This window comes from Oncorhynchus nerka, linkage group LG12, assembly GCF_034236695.1.
Source record: "Oncorhynchus nerka isolate Pitt River linkage group LG12, Oner_Uvic_2.0, whole genome shotgun sequence".
Taxonomy (NCBI): Eukaryota; Metazoa; Chordata; class Actinopteri; order Salmoniformes; family Salmonidae; genus Oncorhynchus; species Oncorhynchus nerka.
Window position 1 is genome coordinate 69,213,211 of NC_088407.1, and position 3,400 is coordinate 69,216,610.

Sequence of the window (3,400 nt, forward strand, 5' to 3'; positions counted from 1 at the left end):
ACACACACACACACACACACACACACACACACACACACACACACACACACACACACACACACACACACCAGCAACAAGGAAGAGAGACCCGGAACTCATCCAATATTCATGAATGGCGATGAAGCTTCTCTTCTTGAGATGAAAAAGTAGAAGAGAAAAGATAAGGGGAAATTAAAGGAGAGGGAAGAGAAGAAACTCACCCTGCAGTCATCATCTAACACTATCCCCATTCTGGACTGACTGAATTTTCCAGACAGCTCTCATCTTTCTAGTAGAGAACAGATTACAGAAAAGCTGCCACTATATCTCCCTCGTCTTCTTATTCCAGCAACACAGCACAACACTGAAACCCTGGAAATGTCTTGCATCGCTAGATGTTACTGTATCAATTGAAACGAGTGGTGTAGTGCTCTCTGATGCATTTCAAATGGCAAGGCATTCTGATACATACCTGTGTCTCTGACACATACCTAACCACATTACACTGTATTTATTCCAATCACTTTTTATTGACATCATTATAAAGTTTGTCCAGTTGTTTCATACAGGGTTGTGTGCTATAGGCCCAGACAGACAGACTCTGTCTCAATGCTGCCTTGGTTGGACCATATTAAACCAGAGGCCTGTGGCATACTGGCCATTCACAAAGGGACATGCCATGAAAGGCTCCTATTGCAGTTGCTAGGTAGATCCTGCATTCAGAGAGGCTCTACAGCAGACTAAAACCATGTATATATGACCCTATATCTGAACTGAAACAGTCACATCCTCTCCACTTTTATTTCAAGTACAACCTACTCAAAGAAAATGTATGTTGCATCTCAGCAACGTCATTCACTGTAAAATATCATTTAAACATCTAAAATAATAAACATCTCATAATTCAACCAGTCAGAAATAATAATAACAATAATAATAATTTGCACTTGTAATCAAAGATAATGTGAAAAACAAAAAAACGATATTAATCTTCTCTGACTTGGACAGAAAGAAAACAGAAATAGACAAAACATGAAGTGTTTCAGAATCACCGTTTTTGTCTTTCACGTTATTGAGCTTGTGACTAACTAACTGATCTAAGGTTACAGTGACTGAAATAATAACCACATCTGATGATCCCAGAAAATTATGTCATGGCTTTAGAAGCTTCTGATAGGCTAATTGACATCATTTGAGTCAATTGGAGGTGTACCTGTGGATGTATTTCAAGGCCTACCTTCAAACTCAGTGCCTCTTTGCTTGACATCATCGGAAAATCAAAAGAAATCAGCTAAGACCTCAGAAAAAAAATTGTAGACCTCCACAAGTCTGGTTCATCCTTGGGAGAAATTTACAAACGCCTGAATGTACCACATTGATCTGTACAAACAATAGTACACAAGTATAAACACCATGGGATGACACAGCCGTCATACCGCTCAGGAAGGAGATGCGTTCTGTCTCCTAGAGATGAATGTACTTTGGTGCGAAAAGTGCAAATCAATCCCAGAACAACAGCAAAGGACCTTGTGAAGATGCTGGAGGAAACAGGTACAAAAGCATCTATATCCACAGTAAAACAAGTCCTATATCGGCATAACCTGAAAAGCCGCTCAGCAAGGAAGAAGCCACTGCTCCAAAACCGCCATAAAAAAGCCAGACTACGGTTTCAACTGCACATGGGGACAAAGATTGTACTTTTTGGAGAAATGTCCTCTGGTCTGATGAAACAAAAATAGAACTGTTTGGCCATAATGACCATCATTATGTTTGGAGGAAAAAGGGGGAGGCTTGCAAGCCAGAGAACACCATCCCAACGGGGGTGGCAGCATCATGTTGTGGGGGTGCTTTGCTGCAGGAGGGACTGGTGCACTTCACAAACTAGATGGCTTCATGAGGAAGGAAAATTATGTGGATATATTGAAGCAACATCTCAAGACATCAGTCAGGAAGTTAAAGCTTGGTCGCAAATGGGTCTTCCAAATGAACAATGACACCAAGCATACTTCCAAAGTTGTGGCAAAATGGCTTAAAGACAAGGTATTGGAGTGGCCATCACAAAGTCCTGACCTCAATCCCATAGAAAATTTGTGGGAAGAACTGAAAAAGCGTGTGCAAGCAAGGAGGCCTACAAACCAGCTCTGTCAGGAGGAATGGACCAAAATTTACCCAACTTATTGTGGAAGGTTACCCTAAATGTTTGACCAAAGTTAAACATTTAAAGACAATGCTACCAAATGTTAATTGTGTATGTAAACTTCTGACCCACTGCGAATGTGATGAAAGAAATAAAAGCTGAAATAAGCCATTCTCTCTACTATTATTCTGACATTTCACATTCTTAAAATAAAGTGGTGATCCTGACTAAATAATACAGGGAATTTGAACTAGGATTAAATGTCAGAAATTGTGAAAAACTGAGTTTAAATGTATTTGCTAAGGTGTATGTAAACGTCTGACTTCAACTGTATACACAAATGTGCACAGACACATTGGAGTTGAAAGCTAGGACAGGGTGGGGGGTCTGGTGATGGCAAGCACCACAGTGGCCAGCCATTGTCCACTGCTCAGCACAACATTGTCTATGTCATCTGCAATGCCAACCTCTGCAACTCTGTCTGTCTGAAAAACACCTCTGCTCTGTCCCTCTCCTCTCCCATCAATCAACAGCCAGAGAAAAGAGAGAGACCAGTGAGTGACCCACCTGTACGGCCAACTCTCTCTCTCTCTCTATCCTGACGTCCTTTCACTTCTGTTCTCGCAACACCACACACGGTGGAGAAAGTCGCCAGTAACTGCCTGGTAGTGGCTAGAAATGCTCGGGTTACTACAGCTGACTTCATTGTTAGGATCATGGGCAGAAATAGTACTGCAGCCTTGAGCTTAGATCTGATTTCCACCATGTAGATATGATAAAGGCAGGAGTGCAGGAGTCACAGTCAAGAACAGCAAGGGATTGTGGGATACGATACGGTGGTCAGAGCAGAGACTAGGGGGCGGGGACAGCACAGTGGTGTTGGCATGGCAACAACAGCTATTGTACATTATTGGACCAGATAGAGAGCTCTGTTCTGTCAGTTGGGTGTGTCCATTGGGCAGTCCCTCCCTCTCTCCAGCTCATCTAGCTCAGCATATGACTGGGTTCAAGAGGAGAGGGGTGGTTGTCTGATCATATGGGGTGAAAGAGCTGAGTGCAAGGCATCATAGGGTTGTGGTGGTGCTGGTTCTGACAGCAGAGAGGCCTGAAGCAGGAGGTGGTAGGTAAGAGGAAGGTTGTTGGCACCCTCGCCCTGGGGGGGTAGAGCGGCTTGGTCAGTCGGTGTGGGTGAGGAGTGTATATATATTTATATTTGTGTGTGGCTGATGGATATATGTACAGTATGTGTGTGTTCTTCAATCCACACCAGCATACTACTCAGAA